This window comes from Ranitomeya imitator, chromosome 4 (assembly GCF_032444005.1).
Source record: "Ranitomeya imitator isolate aRanImi1 chromosome 4, aRanImi1.pri, whole genome shotgun sequence".
Classification (NCBI taxonomy): Eukaryota; Metazoa; Chordata; class Amphibia; order Anura; family Dendrobatidae; genus Ranitomeya; species Ranitomeya imitator.
Window position 1 is genome coordinate 430,350,930 of NC_091285.1, and position 22,141 is coordinate 430,373,070.

The window sequence follows — 22,141 nt, forward strand, 5'->3', positions numbered from 1 at the left end:
CAGAGCACAACGCTGGAGGACAGACGGCTGTAGGTAAGTATGTAGTGTTTGTTTTTTTACTTTTAGGATGGTAACCAGGGTAAACATCGGGTTACTAAGCGCGGCCCTGCGCTTAGTTACCCGATGTTTACCCTGGTTACCAGCAAAGACATCGCTGAATCGGTGTCACACACGCCGATTCAGCGATGTCAGCGGGAGATCCAGCGACGAAATAAAGTTCTGGACTTTCTTCCCCGACCAGCGATCTCCCAGCAGGGGCCTGATCGCTGCTGCCTGTCACACTGGACGATATCGCTAGCCAGGACGCTGCAACGTCACGGATCGCTAGCGATATCGTCTAGTGTGACAGTACCTTTAGGCCACGTTCACACATTCAGTATTTGATCAGTATCTGGAGGCCTACATTCACATTTGCGTTGTTGGCCGTTGCGTCGGGGAAGCAACGCACAACACATGCAAAACGCATGCAAAACGCATTGTTTTGTGATGCATGCATCCTTTTTTGGCATGATTTTTGGCGCCAAAAAAATGTAACATGCATCCTCTGCACCCTGACGCTTGCGCCAAAAAAGACGCATGCGTCACAAAACGCAAGACAACGCATGTCCATGCGCCCCCATGTTAAATATAGGGGCGCATGACGCATGCGCCCGACGCAACGCAAATGTGAACGTAGCCTAAGCCAAAACCAGGAGTGGGTGAATAATGCAGAAGTGGTGACGTGTTTCTATTGTGCGTCTATGATTGAGCCACTCCAGGATTTGGCTTACAGATACTGAGGTAAAATACTGACCATATACTGGTAATGTGAATGTGGCGTAAGCGTGAGACGGTTCTTTTTTACTGTCCATGTGGTTTTCTATTGTCCGCCCGTGTGTACATGTGACATGTACTAGAATAGAATGCAGAATAGAAATGACAGATGTTTATTAGCGATGTGCAAAGATAGATATCTGAGATATAATTAGTGCCTTATTACATGTGTGTAGCTTACTGTAGATAAATTAACCTAATAATTAAATTGGAAAAAAAAGCGACGTGGGGTCTCCCACATTTTTGGTAACCAGCAAAGGTAAAGTAGGCAGCTGTGAGCTGATATCAGGCTGTGAAGGTCCCTGGTCATCGGGCCTTTCCCAGTCTAAGTACCAGCCCGCAAACACCTCAGAATCCACATGAGATGCTCCAACTCTGGTACATTGCCAATGGGGGTAACAGTAGTGCTTGGGGTTGATGTTAGCTGGAAAGTGTCCATTGTTGCGGGGGTGTTTTCTGCAGCTATAACCTACTCTTTTGGCAGTAAAAATGCTACATTCAAAAACTCTGCATTTTCTCATTTTTTTCCGGTGTTTTTGGCACTCTTTTTTGCACCTTTTTTGTCTGTGAATTACATGTATGCTTAGTCTACAGTCAGGGCCGCCATCAGGGCATTACTGCCCTTACTTGTGTATGGGGCCCGATGAGCAGAGGGCAGCAGGCCCCCTCTCCTCTGCTCACCGGGCCCCAGCGACAGGATTCTGCCGGCTTACTAACTGCCCGTGCATCCTCAGACGCACGGGCAGTTAAAATTTGTTGCCATGATGGAGATTCCTTCTGCAGGGCAACAGTTAACCAATCACAGGCCGGCAGCCGACATCAGCGGGCATGTTGCCGATGTATGATGTCACTTCCATATTCCGGAACGAAGGTCCGCGCCTCAGATCTATCGAGCAGATTACACCACTGGATCTCAACCAGGTAAGGAGAAACTTATTTTTTTTGTAAAACCACAGTATGGGGCTGCATTATACTATGGAGGTGCTACTATGGGGCTGCATTATACTATGGGGTGCATTATACTGTTATGGGGCTGCATTATACTATGGGGGTGCATTATATTATGGGGCTGAATTATACTATGTGGGTGCATTATACGGCTATGGGTCTGCATTATACTATGGGATAGCATTATTCTCCTATGGGGCTGCATTATGCTATGGGGGTGCAGTATACTGTTATGGGGCCGCATTATACTATGGGGGTGCATTATATTATGGGGTGCATTATACTACTATGGGGCTGCATTATACTATGGTGTGCACTATACCACTATGAGGCTGCATTATTCTATGGGGTGCATTATACCACTATAGGGGTGCATTATACTGCTATGGGGCTGCATTATACTACTATGGTGCTGCATTATACTACTATACTGTGTTCCAAATTATTATGCAAATTGGATTTAAGTGTCATAAAGATTTAATTGTTTTGTTTTTCAAATAAACTCATGGATGGTATTGCGTCTCAGTGCTCAATGGTTCACTTAAATCAATCTTAAGCACTTGATAATTCGTTTTCCAGGTCATTCTAATTAAAGGAAAACTACTTAAAAAGGATGTTCCACATTATTAAGCAGGCCACAGGTTTCAAGCAATATGGGAAATAAAAAGGATCTCTCTGCTGCTGAAAAGCATTAAATAGTGCAATGCCTTGGACAAGGTATGAAAACATTAGATATTTCACGAAAACTTAAAGGTACCGTCACACATAACGATATCGTTAACGATATCGTTGCAACGTCACGCTTTTGGTGACGTAGTAACGATCCCGCAAGCGATCTTGTTATGTGTGACAGCGACGAACGATCAGGCCCCTGCTGGGAGGTCGTTGGGGAATGATCAGGACCATTTTTTCGTTGCTGATCACCCGCTGTCATCGCTGGATCGGCGTGTGTGACGCCGATCCAGCGATGTGTTCACTTGTAACCCGGGTAAATATTGGGTTACTAAGCGCAGGGCCGCGCTTAGTAACCCGATATTTACCCTGGTTACCATTGTAAAAGTTTTAAAAAAAAACAGTACATACTCACATTCTGATGTCTGTCACGTCCCCCGGCGTCCACAGGGTTAAAACTGCTTTCGGCAGGAGCGCTGCTAATGCACGCGCTTCGGCCGAGAGCTTCCCTGCACTGACTGTGTCAGTGCCGGCCGTAAAGCAGAGCACACGCTGTTACTGCCGGCGCTGACACAGTCAGTGCAGGGAAGCTCTCGGCAGCAGCGCGTGCATTAGCAGCGCTCCTGCCGAAAGCAGTTTTATCCCTGTGGACGCCGGCGGGGGATGTGACAGACATCAGAATGTGAGTATGTAGTGTTTTTTTTTTTTTACTTTTACAATGGTAACCAGGGCAAATATCGGGTTACTAAGCGCGGCCCTGCACTTAGTAACCCGATGTTTACCCTGGTTACCCGGGTGCTGCAGGGGGACTTCGGCATCGTTGAAGACAGTTTCAACGATGCCGAAGTCGTTCCCCTGATCGTTGGTCGCTGTAGAGAGCTGTCTGTGTGACAGCTCCCCAGGGACCACACAACGACTTACCAACGATCACGGCCAGGTCGTATTGCTGGTCGTGATCGTTGGTAAGTCGTTTAGTGTGACTAAAGCTTAAGAGTGATCATCATACTGTGAAGAAATTTGTGACTGAAGACTGAAACAGAGCACAGACAGAGTTCATGCAGATAAAGGCATAATGAGGTAGGCATAATGAGGAAGGTTTCTGCCAGACAAATTCATTGGATTAAGAGAGCAGCTGCCAAAATACCATTACAAAGCAGCAAACAGTTATTTGAAGCTGCTGGTGCCTCTGGAGTCCCTTGAACCTCAAGGTGTAGGATCCTTCAAAGGCTTGCTGTCAGAAGCGTATCTAGGGTTTCTGGCACCCGGGGCAAGAATACATTTTGGCGCCCCCCCAGGACATATGCGATTTGCACACTTAGTCATGTACACACGAGCCCCTCTCCCTAATGCTCTCAATGTTCAGTGAAAAACTGAGAGAAGCAGAAGAGAAGCTCGTTGTCACAGGACCATAAGTATGAACATTGCATATGAGTGACGTGTCCATGTGACGACTATTGGAACCTGCAGAGCTGAATCCTGACATCGCAGCTTCTGAATTCTCACAACTAATGCACTGCACACTTTTAGGATTCTCCCTTGCCAGTGGACAGTCATGTCAGCACAAGCATGTGATTTGTATACTTCTGACCACATTCCCACTAGACTCAGTTCATTTTCATTGACTGAGGTCACACATATCTAGTCAGCATGTGACCGCATTAATGTAAATCGCCAGCACGAGAGAATCCTGACAGTGTGCAGGGCGCACTGTGAGAACTCAGAAGTCTGCAGTCACAAAGAATGACTGCAGACTCATTACAAACCTTGACATCCCCTTTAATGCTCCAAACATAAATAAAAACATGAAAATTAGTCAGTATCACAAATAACATTTACATCCAGGTACCTTATAGATGACGTCATCTCTGGAGTCATTCTCCTTTTCTTCATCTTGTCCAGACCCCATGATGAGTTTTCTCATCCACAGCCGTCTCTGCAGACCTCTATCTTCTCCGCTCTTTTGCAGAAAATCTTCACATGATGCCCTTAAAGTTACAAGTGTCATTATAATGCTCCTGAATAAAAAATTGCCCCTCACTATATTGTCTGCACAAAATATGACCCCCACACTGTCCCTCTTATGGTACATGCTCTTCACACTGACCTCTCCTTTCCATACCGGCCCCCCTCTTCACACTGTCCTCTCACACTGTGTCCCCCTCTATAGGGCCCAGTATTTATACTGTACTCTCTCATCACACTCCCCCTCCTTGGTATACTGTCCCCTCCTGGCTGTGCCCTTACACTGTCCCCCCATGCTACGCCCCCACTACTCAGTTTCTATTCTGTGCCCACTCACTTTTCTCCCCCATACTATCTCCTCACACTATTCCCCTCCCTCCTCATACTGTCTCCTCTCACATCCCTCCTGTTCATCATACTGTCTCCTCATATATTTACCCCCTCACTTTCTATACTGCCTGCTCACATGACTCCCCATACTGTGTCTGCACACATCCCATCACCCTCAATCCCCGTACTCTGTTCACATACATTTTTCACATCGCTACTCATACTGTGTCCACATCCATTCGCTCCTCATACTGTCTGCTCACATCACCCATACTGTTTCCTCAGATATGCCCCCCATTCTCCTGTACTGTTTCCTCATGCCCATTATTTTCCTTTTCCCCACCCCATCATTGCTCTCTTCACCACCTCCATCTTTGCCTTCTCCACCACCACTATCATTGCTTTCTCCCCCACACCCCATAATTTCCCATTCCACCACCTCCATCATTTCCTCCTTTTCCTTTTCCACCATATCCATCATTTTCTCTTCTTCCACCATCCCCATCATTGCCCTTTCCACCACCATCATCATTATCCTTTCCGCCGCCATCACCATACTTGCCCATTCCACCACCTCCATCATTTTTTCCCCCTCCAATATCATCAGTGTGCTTTCCACCACCATTCTTGTCCATTCTACCACCTCCATCATTTCTTCCCCCCTTCATTATTGCCCTTTCCTCCACCTCCATGATTTCCTCCTCCCCACCATCATTGCATTCTCCCCCCACCACCATCATTGCCCATTCCAATTTCCACCTCCATCTTTGCCTCCCCCCATCATTGCCCATTCCACCACCTCCATCATTTCCTCCCCCCACCTCCATCATTGCCCATTCCACCTCCATAATTGCCCATTCCACCACATCCATCATTTTCTCCTCCCCCTCCATCCCAATTATTGCACTCTCCCTGTCAGCCCATCATTGCCTTCGCCTCTCCTCCCCGTACACACACACAAAGCCATTTACATCTCTGCACATTCACCCGCATTGCTACGCATGCACACACAAACACACACATACATACATATTGCGTACAGTATAATGGCCACACTTAGTTACTCCTTCACACTCAGCTGAGCTCCGTACACCTTGCACACTCGGCTCCGCTCCGTACACCTCGTACACACATGGCTCCACTCCATTCACCTTGTACACATGCGGCTCTGCTCCGTACAGCTTGTACACATGCGGCTCTACTCCGTACACCTTGTACACACGCGGCTCCGCTTCATACACCTCATAGACAAACGACTCCGCTCCCTACACCTTGCACACCCGGCTCCACTCCATACACCTCGTACACACCCAGCTCCGCTCCGTACACCTCATACGCACACGGCTCCGCTCTGTACACCTCGTATGCACATGGCTCCGCTCTACACCTCATACACACACGGCTCTGCTCTGTACACCTTATACACACACATCTCCGTTCCGTACACACACGGCTCCGCTGCATACACCTTGTGTCAAGGTAAAAATATATGTCTTTATACTCTTTTGTACTTTATGTATTCTTATGCTGTGAAACAATAAGTTTTTCCCCTTCGCTTGCTAATGCATATGTAATTGTATTTAAGATGGCTGCCAGTATTCACCTTTGCCCCACTTTCACTCGGCTGAAGGAACAAGTTACACATTCCAGAAGCCAAGTATCATTTCTCTGGAAATCGAAACTTAACAAGATGTGGACAAAGGAAGCTTCATCAGATGACGTCAGAGCCAACCAGAAGGACTGAATACTAGATACATTGCTTAACCCCTGCCTATCCCCGCCCTCTGCACACCTTCCCCCAATAGATCATGTAATGTTGTGTATCAGGAAATAAAGGTCAGTCGTTGCTGTGACGTTACACACGAGCATGCAATGAGTTTGAACCAGCATCGTGTCTGACTCATCCTTCACTCCGGTACCAACATGCTCTTAATCTAATTTGGAATGACTGGTGGATGAAGGGTATTGTCGTGACGACCCCGACAATTTGGCACAACCAACGTGGGGCGTGGCCCGCGCGATCCGAGACCCCCTGGACCCATGCCTGGACGTCCGTGGACGACACCCGTAGTGGCTGACCTCAAGGACTGATCACCCTCCAAACACGGTAAGTAGAGATCACATACTATGTATGTGTCCCACTTGCTAGTGTTTCAGCCGTTATTGGTTAGTCTGTGGTCTCCTTGGGTCTGGGGAGTGACCGGTCGAGTGGTGAGACCGAGCGCGATCCCGTGCCACGCTTCGAACCAGCAACTGAGAGACGTCGCACTCTGCGCGTCCTCATGTACACCACGCCTCCTCCACCGGTCATTGTACTCCATTCAACCACCCTACCCGTGACTGTTGCCTAGTAGTGATAGAGTGAAAGATTGAGGAAGTTTGTGGATTGGGGGCGGCTTTGAGAAAGGGACAGGAGACGCAGCCTCTGTGATATTGTACCAACTAGGTAATTAAGACGTCCCGAGAGGGGACCACCTGTTTTACTGTGGAGGGCTCTCACTAGGAGACCGCCTCCCGACTGGTTAGAATATCGTGACAGGGTAGACTGTTAATCACTGGTGTTCAGAGGTTAGGGACAGCACGTCGAACGAGAGGCTCCGTGTTTTTTTCTATGGGAAACCGTGTAGTTACCGCTGTCAGCGATCCTGAGCTGCAGCAAGGCGTAGTATTCTGTGAGTCATGTTGCGTCTCTTGTAGCAGAAGAAGTCCGTGCCCCACGAGTTAAGTGAGGATGCTGTGGAAGTCAAGACAATAGTAGAGTCACGGGAGGGCAAGAAGGCAGTCAAGAATGTTGAAAGATAAAGGACTGTTAGAACAAGCGCAAGCTCATCTGCGAGTTGCGCGAGGTTTAAAGAATGAGGAATGGAAAAAGGTTGATGGAGAGGAAAGATGAGAGGATGCAGAGCCCGTGTTTGGTTATAAAATACCTCAATCATTGGTTTTTCTAAGGTGTTTTGGTATATGAATTGTGTGAAGGTTTTGTAGAAATTAATTGAGTCTGAGAACTGCTATATTCCGTTGCTTTGTGTGGTTTTTCGAGACACCCGATGGGAGGGGTCAAACAGCTGCGCTGTGCCTTGCTTTCTTTTGTGTTGAGGAATGCTGTAAATTCTTATCTGTTCTGTGTTTCTGGTATGGAGGGGGCGAGTCGCTGCGTCCTCTGTTGTGGATTCTGTTTTTGGGCTCCCTCTGGTGGTTACAGATGGTACTGGGTGACTTGTGTTCTCTGCGGTCTCTGGTGTCCACCTGTTCTATCAGGATATGGGAGTTTCCTATTTAACCTGGCTTTCTTGTCATTTCCTCGCCGGCTATCAATGTAATCAGTGTGTCTTGTTACCTCTGCTTCCCGCTTCTGTATTCTTCAGGACAAGCTAAGTTTTTGATTTTCCTGTTCCACGTTTTGCTTAATTTTTGTCTTAGTCCAGCTTGCAGATATGTGATTCCTTTTTGCTGGTTGCTCTAGTGGGCTGATATTACTCCTCATGTTCCATGAGTTGGAACATGAGTTCAAGTAATTTCAGGATGGTTTTTTGTAGGGTTTTTCGCTGACCGCGCAGTTCACTTTTGTATCCTCTGCTATCTAGCTTTAGCGGGCCTCATTTTGCTGAATCTGTTTTCATAACTACGTATGTGCTTTCCTCTCATTTCACCGTCATTACATGTGGGGGGCTGCTATTTCTGTGGGGTGTTTCTCTGGAGGCAAGAGAGGTCTGTGTTTCTTCTAATAGGGAAAGTTAGTTCTTCGGCTGGCGCGAGACGTCTAGAATCATCGTAGGCACGTTCCCCGGCTACAGCTAGTTGTGTGTTGAGGTTCAGGATCGCGGTCAGCTCAGTTTCCATCACCCTAGAGCTTGTTTTGTTTTTTGTGCTTGTCCTTTTGTGATCCCCTGCCATTGGGATCATGACAGTATAGCCGGCCAAAAAGTGGTAATCGTATTGGCTGAAGTAGGAGGAAAAGTAGTCTGAGGAAGTTTTTTTTTTTTTTTTTTTTCCCCTCAGAGTTTGCTGCATAGCCTTAATTGCAGCCTGGCTGTGTCTTACCTCCTCTTAATCCTTGAATGGCTCTGACCTCAGCTGTTTATCATGGACGTCCAGAGTTTGGCTTCCAGCCTGAATAATCTTGCTGCTAAGGTTCAAAATATACAAGATTTTGTTGTACATGCTCCTATGTCTGAACCTAGAATTCCTATCCCAGAGTTTTTTTCTGGAGATAGATCTAGTTTTCTGAATTTTAGGAACAATTGCAAGTTGTTTCTTTCTTTGAAATCTCGCTCTTCTGGAGACCCTGCTCAGCAAGTCAAGATTGTTATATCTTTCCTGCGGGGTGACCCTCAGAATTGGGCATTTGCATTGGCACCAGGGGATCCTGTGTTGCTCAATGTGGATGCGTTTTTTCTGGCATTGGGTTTGCTCTATGAGGAACCTAACCTAGAGATTCAGGCTGAAAAAGCTTTATTGGCTCTCTCTCAGGGGCAAGATGAAGCAGAAATATATTGTCAGAAATTTCGGAAATGGTCGGTGCTTACTCAATGGAATGAGTGCGCCCTGGCTGCAAGATTGAGAGATGGCCTTTCTGAGGCCATTAAAGATGTCATGGTGGGGTTCCCTGCGCCTACAGGTCTGAATGAGTCTATGACTATGGCTATTCAGATTGATCGGCGTTTACGGGAGCGCAGACCTGTGCACCATTTGGCGGTGTCTTCTGAATAGGCACCTGAGACAATGCAATGTGATAGAATTCAGTCCAGAAGTGAACGGCAAAACTATAGGCGGAAAAATGGGTTGTGTTTTTATTGTGGTGATTCAGCTCATCTTATATCAGCATGCTCTAAACGCACAAAAAAGGTTGATAAGTCTGTTGCCATTAGTACTTTACAGTCTAAGTTCATTCTGTCTGTGACTCTGATTTGTTCTTTATCAGCCATTTCCGTCGATGCCTATGTGGATTCAGGCGCTGCCCTGAGTCTTATGGATTGGTCATTTGCCAACCGCTGTGGGTTTAGTCTGGAGCCTCTGGAAGTCCCTATTCCTTTGAAAGGAATTGACTCTACACCTTTGGCTATGAATAAACCTCAGTACTGGACACAAGTGACCATGCGTATGACTCCCGTTCATCAGGAGGTGATTCGCTTCCTGGTACTGTATAATTTACATGATGTCTTAGTGCTTGGTCTGCCATGGTTACAAACTCATAACCCAGTCTTGGACTGGAAAGCGATGTCTGTGTTAAGCTGGGGATGTCAGGGGGTTCATGATGATGCACCTCCGATTTCTATCGCTTCATCTACTCCTTCTGAGGTTCCGGTATTTTTGTCTGATTATCGGGATGTTTTTGAGGAGCCTAAGCTCAATTCGCTTCCTCCTCACAGGGATTGCGATTGTGCTATAGATTTGATTCCTGGCAGTAAATTTCCTAAAGGTCGTTTGTTCAATCTGTCAGTGCCAGAGCATACTGCTATGCGGGATTATGTTAAGGAGTCCTTGGAAAAGGGACATATCCGTCCATCTTCGTCCCCTTTGGGAGCAGGTTTTTTTTTTTGTGGCCAAAAAAGATGGTTCCTTGAGGCCTCGTATAGATTACCGTCTTTTGAATAAGATTACAGTTAAATATCAGTATCCTTTGCCATTGTTGACTGATTTGTTCGCTCGCATTAAGGGGGCTAAATGGTTCACTAAGATTGATCTTCGGGGTGCGTATAATCTTGTGCGGATAAAGCAGGGTGATGAGTGGAAAACCGCATTTAATACGCCTGAGGGCCATTTTGAGTATTTGGTGATGCCTTTTGGACTTTCTAATGCTCCTTCTGTCTTCCAGTCCTTTATGCACGATATTTTCCGTGAATATCTGGATAAATTTATGATTGTGTATTTGGATGATGTTTTGGTTTTTTCGGATGACTGGGAGTCCCATGTTCAGCAGGTCAGGAAGGTGTTTCAGGTCCTGCGGGCCAATTCTTTGTTTGTAAAAGGTTCAAAGTGTCTCTTTGGAGTCCAGAAGATTTCTTTTTTGGGGTATATTTTTTCCCCTTCTACTATTGAGATGGATCCCGTCAAGGTTCAGGCTATTTGTGACTGGACGCAGCCTACATCTCTTAAGAGTCTACAGAAGTTCTTGGGCTTTGCTAATTTTTATCGTCGTTTCACAACTAATTTTTCTAGTGTTGTTAAGCCTTTGACGGATTTGACTAAGAAGGGTGCTGATGTTGCTGATTGGTCTCCTGCAGCTGTGGAGGCCTTTCAGGAACTTAAGCGCCGGTTTTCTTCTGCTCCTGTGTTGCGTCAGCCAGATGTTTCGCTTCCTTTTCAGGTTGAGGTTGATGCTTCCGAGATTGGAGCGGGGGCGGTTTTGTCACAGAGAAGCTCCGATTGCTCAGTGATGAAGCCATGTGCGTTCTTTTCTAGAAAGTTTTCGCCCACTGAGCGGAATTATGATGTTGGTAATCGGGAGCTTTTGGCCATGAAGTGGGCATTTGAGGAGTGGCGTCATTGGCTTGAGGGTGCTAGACATCGTGTGGTGGTCTTGACTGATCACAAAAATCTGATTTACTTTGAGTCTGCCAAGCGTCTGAATCCTAGACAGGCTCGTTGGTCACTGTTTTTCTCCCGTTTCGATTTTGTGGTTTCATACCTGCCAGGTTCAAAGAATGTGAAGGCGGATGCTCTTTCTAGGAGTTTTGTGCCTGACTCCCCTGGAAATTCTGAGCCCACTGGTATCCTTAGGGATGGGGTGATTTTGTCGGCTGTCTCCCCAGACTTGCGACGTGCTTTGCAGGAGTTTCAGGCGGATAAACCTGATCGTTGTCCACCTGAAAGACTGTTTGTTCCGGATAATTGGACCAGTAGAGTCATCTCCGAGGTCCATTCTTCTGCGTTGGCAGGTCATCCTGGAATATTTGGTACTAGAGACTTGGTGGCCAGGTCTTTTTGGTGGCCTTCCTTGTCGAGGGATGTGCGTTCTTTTGTGCAGTCTTGTGAAGTTTGCGCTCGGGCTAAGCCTTGCTGTTCTCGGGCCAGTGGATTGTTGTCACCTTTGCCTATCCCGCCTTGGACGCACATTTCCATGGACTTTATTTCGGATCTCCCTGTCTCTCAAAAAATGTCCGTCATCTGGGTTGTGTGTGACCGCTTTTCTAAGATGGTTCATCTGGTACCCTTGCCTAAGTTACCTTCCTCCTCTGAGTTGGTCCCTCTGTTTTTTCAGAACGTGGTTCGTTTGCATGGGATTCCGGAGAACATCGTTTCTGACAGGGGATCCCAGTTTGTGTCTAGATTTTGGCGGACGTTCTGTGCTAAGATGGGCATTGATTTGTCCTTTTCGTCTGCATTCCATCCTCAGACGAATGGCCAGACGGAACGAACTAATCAGACCTTGGAAACTTATTTAAGGTGTTTTGTTTCTGCTGATCAAGATGACTGGGTTACCTTTTTGCCGCTTGCCGAATTTGCCCTTAATAATCGGGCTAGTTCTGCTACCTTGGTTTCTCCTTTCTTTTGTAATTCGGGGTTTCATCCTCGTTTTTCCTCTGGTCAGGTGGAGCCTTCTGATTGTCCTGGAGTGGACATGGTGGTGGATAGGTTGCATCAGATTTGGAGTCATGTGGTGGACAATTTGAAGTTGTCCCAGGAGAGGGCTCAGCAGTTTGCTAATCGCCGTCGCCGCGTGGGTCCTCGACTTCGTGTTGGGGACTTGGTGTGGTTGTCTTCTCGTTTTGTTCCTATGAAGGTCTCTTCTCCTAAGTTCAAGCCTCGGTTCATCGGTCCCTATAGGATCTTGGAAATTCTTAACCCTGTGTCGTTTCGTTTGGATCTCCCGGCATCGTTTGCTATTCATAATGTGTTCCATCGGTCGTTGTTGCGGAAGTATGAGGTACCTGTTGTTCCTTCGCTTGAGCCTCCTGCTCCGGTGCTGGTGGAGGGAGAATTGGAGTATGTTGTGGAGAAGATCTTGGATTCTCATGTTTCCAGACGGAAACTCCAATATTTGGTCAAGTGGAAGGGTTATGGTCAGGAGGATAATTCTTGGGTGGTTGCCTCTGATGTTCATACTGCTGATTTGGTCCGTGCATTTCATAGGGCTCATCCTGGTCGCCCTGGTGGTTCTCGTGAGGGTTCGGTGACCCCTCCTCAAGGGGGGGTACTGTTGTGGATTCTGTTTTTGGGCTCCCTCTGGTGGTTACAGATGGTACTGGGTGACTTGTGTTCTCTGCGGTCTCTGGTGTCCACCTGTTCTATCAGGATATGGGAGTTTTCTATTTAACCTGGCTTTCTTGTCATTTCCTCGCCGGCTATCAATGTAATCAGTGTGTCTTGTTACCTCTGCTTCCCGCTTCTGTAATCTTCAGGACAAGCTAAGTTTTTGATTTTCCTCTTCCACGTTTTGCTTCATTTTTGTCTTAGTCCAGCTTGCAGATTTGTGATTCCTTTTTGCTGGTTGCTCTAGTGGGCTGATATTACTCCTCATGTTCCATGAGTTGGCACATGAGTTCAAGTAATTTCAGGATGGTTTTTTGTAGGGTTTTTCGCTGACCGCGCAGTTCACTTTTGTATCCTCTGCTATCTAGCTTTAGCGGTCCTCATTTTGCTGAATCTGTTTTCATAACTACGTATGTGCTTTCCTCTCATTTCACCGTCATTACATGTGGGGGGCTGCTATTTCTGTGGGGTGTTTCTCTGGAGGCAAGAGAGGTCTGTGTTTCTTCTAATAGGGGAAGTTAGTCCTTCGGCTGGCGCGAGACGTCTAGGAATCATCGTAGGCATGTTCCCCGGCTACAGCTAGTTGTGTGTTTAGGTTCAGGATCGCGGTCAGCTCAGTTTCCATCACCCTAGAGCTTGTTTTGTTTTTTGTGCTTGTCCTTTTGTGATCCCCTGCCATTGGGATCATGACACTCCGCATAGGGATTGTGATTGTGCTATCGATTTGATTCCTGGTAGTAAGTTTCCTAAGGGTCGACTGTTTAATTTATCTGTACCTGAGCACGCCGCTATGCGGGGTTACGTGAAGGAGTCTTTGGAGAAGGGTCATATTCGCCCGTCATCGTCGCCATTGGGAGCGGGTTTCTTTTTTGTGGCCAAGAAGGATGGTTCGCTGAGACCTTGTATTGATTACCGCCTTCTAAATAAAATTACGGTCAAATTTCAGTACCCCTTGCCGCTGCTGTCTGATTTGTTTGCTCGGATTAAGGGGGCTAGTTGGTTCACCAAGATAGATCTTCGAGGTGCGTATAATCTTGTGCGTATCAAACGGGGCGATGAATGGAAAACAGCATTTAATACGCCCGAAGGCCATTTTGAGTACCTGGTTATGCCATTCGGACTTTCTAATGCTCCATCAGTGTTTCAGTCCTTTATGCATGACATCTTCCGAGAGTACCTGGATAAATTCCTGATTGTATACTTGGATGATATTTTGGTCTTCTCGGATGATTGGGAGTCTCATGTGAAGCAGGTCAGAATGGTGTTCCAGGTCCTGCGTGCTAATTCTTTGTTTGTGAAGGGGTCAAAGTGTCTCTTTGGTGTTCAGAAGATTTCATTTTTGGGGTTCATTTTTTCTCCTTCTACTATCGAGATGGACCCTGTTAAAGTTCAGGCCATTTATGATTGGACTCAGCCAACATCTCTGAAGAGTCTGCAGAAGTTCCTGGGCTTTGCTAATTTTTATCGTCGCTTCATCGCTAATTTTTCTAGCATTGCTAAACCGTTGACTGATTTAACCAAGAAGGGTGCTGATGTGGTCAATTGGTCTTCTGCTGCTGTGGAAGCTTTTCAGGAGTTGAAGCGTCGTTTTTCTTCTGCCCCTGTGTTGTGCCAACCAGATGTTTCGCTTCCGTTCCAGGTCGAGGTTGATGCTTCCGAAATTGGAGCAGGGGCTGTTTTGTCGCAGAGAAGTTCTGATTGCTCGGTGATGAAACCATGCGCCTTCTTTTCCAGGAAATTTTCGCCTGCTGAGCGAAATTATGATGTTGGCAATCGAGAGTTGCTAGCCATGAAGTGGGCATTCGAGGAGTGGCGTCATTGGCTTGAAGGAGCCAAGCATCGCGTGGTGGTCTTGACTGATCACAAACACTTGACTTATCTCGAGTCTGCCAAACGGTTGAATCCTAGACAGGCTCGTTGGTCGCTGTTTTTCTCCCGTTTTGACTTTGTGGTTTCGTACCTTCCGGGCTCTAAAAATGTGAAGGCGGATGCCCTGTCTAGGAGTTTTGTGCCCGATTCTCCGGGTTTGTCTGAGCCGGCGGGTATTCTCAAAGAGGGGGTAATTTTGTCTGCCATCTCCCCTGATTTGCGGCGGGTGCTGCAAAAATTTCAGGCTAATAGACCTGACCGTTGCCCAGCGGAGAAACTGTTTGTCCCTGATAGGTGGACGAATAAAGTTATCTCTGAGGTTCATTGTTCGGTGTTGGCTGGTCATCCTGGAATCTTTGGTACCAGAGATTTGGTGGCTAGATCCTTTTGGTGGCCGTCTCTGTCGCGGGATGTGCGTTCTTTTGTGCAGTCCTGTGGGATTTGTGCTCGGGCTAAGCCCTGCTGTTCTCGTGCCAGTGGGTTGCTTTTGCCCTTGCCGGTCCCGAAGAGGCCTTGGACGCATATCTCTATGGATTTTATTTCGGATCTCCCCGTCTCTCAAAGAATGTCGGTCATTTGGGTGGTTTGTGATCGCTTCTCTAAGATGATCCATTTGGTGCCCTTGTCTAAATTGCCTTCCTCCTCTGATTTGGTGCCATTGTTTTTCCAGCATGTGGTTCGTTTACATGGCATTCCAGAGAACATCGTTTCTGACAGAGGTTCCCAGTTTGTTTCGAGGTTTTGGCGAGCCTTTTGTGCTAGGATGGGCATTGATTTGTCTTTTTCCTCGGCTTTCCATCCTCAGACAAATGGCCAGACTGAACGAACCAATCAGACCTTGGAAACATATCTGAGATGTTTTGTTTCTGCTGATCAGGATGATTGGGTGTCCTTTTTGCCTTTGGCTGAGTTCGCCCTTAATAATCGGGCCAGCTCGGCTACTTTGGTTTCGCCGTTTTTCTGCAATTCTGGGTTCCACCCTCGTTTCTCTTCAGGGCAGGTTGAGTCTTCGGACTGTCCTGGTGTGGATACTGTGGTGGATAGGTTGCAGCAGATTTGGACTCATGTAGTGGACAATCTGACTTTGTCCCAGGAGAAGGCTCAACGTTTCGCTAACCGCAGGCGCTGTGTGGGTCCCCGACTTCGTGTTAGGGATTTGGTTTGGTTGTCATCTCGTTATATTCCTATGAAGGTTTCCTCTCCTAAATTTAAGCCTCGTTTCATTGGTCCATATAGGATTTCTGAGGTTCTTAATCCTGTGTCTTTTCGTTTGACTCTTCCGGCTTCTTTTTCCATCCATAACGTGTTCCATAGGTCATTGTTGCGGAGATACGTGGCACCTGTGGTTCCATCTATTGATCCTCCTGCTCCGGTTTTGGTTGAAGGGGAATTGGAGTATATTGTGGAGAAGATTTTGGATTCTTGTGTTTCGAGACGGAAACTCCAGTATCTGGTTAAGTGGAAATGTTATGGTCAGGAAGATAATTCCTGGGTCTTTGCCTCTGATGTCCATGCTGCCGATCTGGTTCGTGCCTTTCATGTGGCTCATCCTGGTCGGCCTGGGGCTCTGGTGAGGGTTCGGTGACCCCTCCTCAAGGGGTGGGGACTGTTGTGAATTCTGTGGCCAAGCTCCCTCCTGTGGTCGTGAGTGGTACTGCGGCTGGTTCTGTCTATAAGCTTCCTTTGGTGGATGAGAGTGGTACTGCGGCTTCTGAGTTTCCTTCCTCAGGTGACGAGGTTAAGTCGTTAGGTGCTGCTCTATTTAACTCCACCTGGTGCTTTGATCCTGGCCTCCAGTCAATGTTCTAGTATTGGTCTTGCTTCCTCCTGGATCGTTCCTGTGGCCTCTCTATCCTGCATAAGCTAAGTTTTGCTTGTGTTATTTTTGTTTGCTATATTTTCAGTCCAGCTTGCTATATTGGTTTTTCTTGCTTGCTGGAAGCTCTGAGACGCAGAGGGAGCACCTCCGTACCGTTAGTCGGTGCAGAGGGTCTTTTTGCCCCTCTGCGTGGTTGTTTGTAGGTTTTTGTGTTGACCGCAAAGCTATCTTTCCTATCCTCGGTCTATTCAGTAAGTCGGGCCTGACTTTGCTAAATCTATTTCATCTCTGTGTTTGTATTTCATCTTTACTCACAGTCATTATATGTGGGGGGCTGCCTTTTCCTTTGGGGAATTTCTCTGAGGCAAGGTAGGCTTATTTTTCTATCTTCAGGGCTAGTTAGTTTCTCAGGCTGTGCCGAGTTGCATAGGGAGCGTTATGCGCAATCCACGGCTACCTCTAGTGTGGTGTGATAGGATTAGGGATTGCGGTCAGCAGAGTTTCCACGTCTCAGAGCTCGTCCTATGTTTTTGGTAAATGTCAGGTCACCTTGTGTGCTCTGAACTTCAAGGTCCATTGTGGTTCTGAATTACCTGTTCATAACAGTACTGGAGGCCCAAAGTACTAATGCTTCTCAATAGAGGGAAAAGAGAAGTTCTGAGACCATTTTTTTTTCTTTGCACTGTGTTCTGTCTTTCTTTTCCCCTTTACATCAGGGTGGTTCAGAACACAGGTGTGGACATGGACATTCAGGGTCTGTCCTCTTTGATGGATAATCTCACTATAAGAGTACAGAACATTCAAGATTTAGTGGTTCAGAATCCTATGTTAGAACCTAAAATTCCTATTCCTGAGTTATTTTTTGGAGATAGAGCTAAGTTTTTGAATTATAAAAATAATTGTAAACTGTTTCTGGCTTTGAAACCCCGCTCCTCTGGTGACCCAGTTCAACAAGTTAAAATCATTATTTCTTTATTACGTGGCGACCCTCAAGACTGGGCATTTTCCCTTGTGCCAGGAGATCCTGCATTATGTAATATTGATGCGTTTTTTCTAGCGCTCGGATTGCTGTACGACGAACCTAATTCAGTGGATCAGGCAGAGAAAAATTTGCTGGCTCTGTGTCAGGGTCAGGATGAGATAGAGATTTATTGTCAGAAGTTTAGAAAGTGGTCCGTGCTCACTCAATGGAATGAATGTGCGCTGGCAGCTATTTTCAGAAAGGGTCTCTCTGAAGCCCTTAAGGATGTCATGGTGGGATTTCATATGCCTGCTGGTCTGAATGAGTCTATGTCTTTGGCTATTCAGATCGGTCGACGCTTGCGCGAGCGTAAATCTGTGCACCATTTGGCGGTATTATCTGAGCATAAACCTGAGCCTATGCAGTGCGATAGGACTTTGACCAGAGCTCAAAGGCAAGAACACAGACGTCAGAATGGGCTGTGTTTCTACTGTGGTGATTCCACTCATGCTATCTCCGATTGTCCTAAGCGCACTAAGCAGTTCGCTAGGTCTGCCACCATTGGTACGGTACAGTCGAAATTTCTTTTGTCCGTTACTTTGATCTGCTCTTTGTCTTCCTATTCTGTCATGGCATTTGTGGATTCAGGCGCTGCCCTGAATTTGATGGACTTGGAGTTTGCAAGGCGCTGTGGGTTTGTCTTGGAGCCCTTGCAGTGTCCTATTCCATTGAGAGGAATTGATGCTACGCCTTTGGCCAAGAATAAGCCTCAGTATTGGACCCAGCTGACCATGTGCATGGCTCCTGCGCACCAGGAGGATATTCGCTTTCTGGTGTTGCATAATCTGCATGATGTGGTCGTGTTGGGGTTGCCATGGCTACAAGTCCATAACCCAGTATTAGATTGGAAATCAATGTCTGTGTCCAGCTGGGGTTGTCAGGGGGTACATGGTGATGTTCCATTTCTGTCTATCTCATCATCTACCCCTTCTGAGGTCCCAGAGTTCTTGTCTGATTACCGGGATGTATTCGATGAGCCCAAGTCCAATGCCCTACCTCCGCATAGGGATTGTGATTGTGCTATCGATTTGATTCCTGGTAGTAAGTTTCCTAAGGGTCGACTGTTTAATTTATCTGTACCTGAGCACGCCGCTATGCGGAGTTACGTGAAGGAGTCTTTGGAGAAGGGTCATATTCGCCTGTCATCGTCGCCATTGGGAGCGGGTTTCTTTTTTGTGGCCAAGAAGGATGGTTCGCTGAGACCTTGTATTGATTACCGCCTTCTAAATAAAATTACGGTCAAATTTCAGTACCCCTTGCCGCTGCTGTCTGATTTGTTTGCTCGGATTAAGGGGGCTAGTTGGTTCAACAAGATAGATCTTCGTGGTGCGTATAATCTTGTGCGTATCAAACGGGGCGATGAATGGAAAACAGCATTTAATACGCCCGAAGGCCATTTTGAGTATCTGGTTATGCCATTCGGACTTTCTAATGCTCCATCAGTGTTTCAGTCCTTTATGCATGACATCTTCCGAGAGTACCTGGATAAATTCCTGATTGTATACTTGGATGATATTTTGGTCTTCTCGGATGATTGGGAGTCTCATGTGAAGCAGGTCAGAATGGTGTTCCAGGTCCTGCGTGCTAATTCTTTGTTTGTGAAGGGGTCAAAGTGTCTCTTTGGTGTTCAGAAGATTTCATTTTTGGGGTTCATTTTTTCTCCTTCTACTATCGAGATGGACCCTGTTAAAGTTCAGGCCATTTATGATTGGACTCAGCCAACATCTCTGAAGAGTCTGCAGAAGTTCCTGGGCTTTGCTAATTTTTATCGTCGCTTCATCGCTAATTTTTCTAGCATTGCTAAACCGTTGACTGATTTAACCAAGAAGGGTGCTGATGTGGTCAATTGGTCTTCTGCTGCTGTGGAAGCTTTTCAGGAGTTGAAGCTTCATTTTTCTTCTGCCCCTGTGTTGTGCCAACCAGATGTTTCGCTTCCGTTCCAGGTCGAGGTTGATGCTTCCGAAATTGGAGCAGGGGCTGTTTTGTCGCAGAGAAGTTCTGATTGCTCGGTGATGAAACCATGCGCCTTCTTTTCCAGGAAATTTTCGCCTGCTGAGCGAAATTATGATGTTGGCAATCGAGAGTTGCTAGCCATGAAGTGGGCATTCGAGGAGTGGCGTCATTGGCTTGAAGGAGCTAAGCATCGCGTGGTGGTCTTGACTGATCACAAAAACTTGACTTATCTCGAGTCTGCCAAACGGTTGAATCCTAGACAGGCTCGTTGGTCGCTGTTTTTCTCCCGTTTTGACTTTGTGGTTTCGTACCTTCCGGGCTCTAAAAATGTGAAGGCGGATGCCCTGTCTAGGAGTTTTGTGCCCGATTCTCCGGGTTTGTCTGAGCCGGCGGGTATTCTCAAAGAGGGGGTAATTTTGTCTGCCATCTCCCCTGATTTGCGGCGGGTGCTGCAAAAATTTCAGGCTAATAGACCTGACCGTTGCCCAGCGGAGAAACTGTTTGTCCCTGATAGGTGGACGAATAAAGTTATCTCTGAGGTTCATTGTTCGGTGTTGGCTGGTCATCCTGGAATCTTTGGTACCAGAGATTTGGTGGCTAGATCCTTTTGGTGACCGTCTCTGTCACGGGATGTGCGTTCTTTTGTGCAGTCCTGTGGGATTTGTGCTCGGGCTAAGCCCTGCTGTTCTCGTGCCAGTGGGTTGTTTTTGCCCTTGCCGGTCCCGAAGAGGCCTTGGACGCATATCTCTATGGATTTTATTTCGGATCTCCCCGTCTCTCAAAGAATGTCGGTCATTTGGGTGGTTTGTGATCGCTTCTCTAAGATGGTCCATTTGGTGCCCTTGTCTAAATTGCCTTCCTCCTCTGATTTGGTGCCATTGTTTTTCCAGCATGTGGTTCGTTTACATGGCATTCCAGAGAACATCGTTTCTGACAGAAGTTCCCAGTTTGTTTCGAGGTTTTGGCGAGCCTTTTGTGCTAGGATGGGCATTGATTTGTCTTTTTCCTCGGCTTTCCATCCTCAGACAAATGGCCAGACTGAACGAACCAATCAGACCTTGGAAACATATCTGAGATGTTTTGTTTCTGCTGATCAGGATGATTGGGTGTCCTTTTTGCCTTTGGCTGAGTTCGCCCTTAATAATCGGGCCAGCTCGGCTACTTTGGTTTCGCCGTTTTTCTGCAATTCTGGGTTCCACCCTCGTTTCTCTTCAGGGCAGGTTGAGTCTTCGGACTGTCCTGGTGTGGATACTGTGGTGGATAGGTTGCAGCAGATTTGGACTCATGTAGTGGACAATCTGACTTTGTCCCAGGAGAAGGCTCAACGTTTCGCTAACCGCAGGCGCTGTGTGGGTCCCCGACTTCGTGTTGGGGATTTGGTTTGGTTGTCATCTCGTTATATTCCTATGAAGGTTTCCTCTCCTAAATTTAAGCCTCGTTTCATTGGTCCATATAGGATTTCTGAGGTTCTTAATCCTGTGTCTTTTCGTTTGACTCTTCCGGCTTCTTTTTCCATCCATAACGTGTTCCATAGGTCATTGTTGCGGAGATACGTGGCACCTGTGGTTCCATCTATTGATCCTCCTGCTCCGGTTTTGGTTGAAGGGGAATTGGAGTATATTGTGGAGAAGATTTTGGATTCTCGTGTTTCGAGACGGAAACTCCAGTATCTGGTTAAGTGGAAATGTTATGGTCAGGAAGATAATTCCTGGGTCTTTGCCTCTGATGTCCATGCTGCCGATCTGGTTCGTGCCTTTCATGTGGCTCATCCTGGTCGGCCTGGGGGCTCTGGTGAGGGTTCGGTGACCCCTCCTCAAGGGGGGGGTACTGTTGTGAATTCTGTGGCCAAGCTCCCTCCTGTGGTCGTGAGTGGTACTACGGCTGGTTCTGTCTATAAGCTTCCTTTGGTGGATGAGAGTGGTACTGCGGCTTCTGAGTTTCCTTCCTCAGGTGATGAGGTTAAGTCGTTAGGTGCTGCTCTATTTAACTCCACCTGGTGCTTTGATCCTGGCCTCCAGTCAATGTTCTAGTATTGGTCTTGCTTCCTCCTGGATCGTTCCTGTGGCCTCTCTATCCTGCATAAGCTAAGTTTTGCTTGTGTTATTTTTGTTTGCTATATTTTCAGTCCAGCTTGCTATATTGGTTTTTCTTGCTTGCTGGAAGCTCTGAGACGCAGAGGGAGCACCTCCGTACCGTTAGTCGGTGCGGAGGGTCTTTTTGCCCCTCTGCGTGGTTGTTTGTAGGTTTTTGTGTTGACCGCAAAGCTATCCTTCCTATCCTCGGTCTTTTCAGTAAGTCGGGCCTCACTTTGCTAAATCTATTTCATCTCTGTGTCTGTATTTCATCTTTACTCACAGTCATTATATGTGAGGGGCTGCCTTTTCCTTTGGGGAATTTCTCTGAGGCAAGGTAGGCTTATTTTTCTATCTTCAGGGCTAGTTAGTTTCTCAGGCTGTGCCGAGTTGCATAGGGAGCGTTAGGCGCAATCCACGGCTACCTCTAGTGTGGTGTGATAGGATTAGGGATTGCGGTCAGCAGAGTTTCCACGTCTCAGAGCTCGT